Source organism: Vespa velutina, chromosome 6 (genome assembly GCF_912470025.1).
Source record: "Vespa velutina chromosome 6, iVesVel2.1, whole genome shotgun sequence".
Taxonomy (NCBI): Eukaryota; Metazoa; Arthropoda; class Insecta; order Hymenoptera; family Vespidae; genus Vespa; species Vespa velutina.
The window spans coordinates 2,974,469-2,974,798 of NC_062193.1; the positions used below are offsets into that span (position 1 = coordinate 2,974,469).

At 61.5% G+C, this 330-nt stretch overlaps 1 protein-coding gene across 2 annotated transcripts in view; it reads left to right on the forward strand.

The window, feature by feature from the left end:
* Positions 1 to 244: 244 nt before the first annotated feature.
* LOC124949804 (protein drumstick) overlaps positions 245 to 330 on the forward strand; it is a 10,342-nt gene continuing 10,256 nt past the window's right edge. Inside the window, exon 1 of one of the 2 annotated variants that reach the window (XM_047495508.1) lies at positions 245 to 330. This exon is cut by the window's right edge and continues 1,007 nt beyond it. The gene's annotated coding sequence lies outside the window, so the exon portion shown is untranslated. The other variant, XM_047495509.1, reaches the window with a different exon arrangement.

Below are 330 nucleotides of genomic sequence, written 5' to 3' on the forward strand. Positions count from 1 at the left end.
TAGGCGAGGAGGAAGAGGAGAAGGAAGAGGGTAGAGGTGGCCGAGGTCGCGCGCTCGTGCTCTTCGCGTGGGCGAAGAGGGATGCGCTCTCTTGGTTACGTCTCACGGTTACGAGGGCGGTCCTAATGGCGGAGCCATGGAAGGGATCGGGAGGGGCGGGGAGACGCGGCTCCGCTTCGAGCGGGAGCTCAGGAAGCCGCGTCGTCGAAGGATTTGTGAGTAACCGCGCTGCTATTCGGCGACCAAAGAGACAAGGACGCATGCAGAGAGCCGGGATAAGGAGCGCTACCACTTCTTCCACTTCCATCCTTCCACCTTCCTCCACTTTCC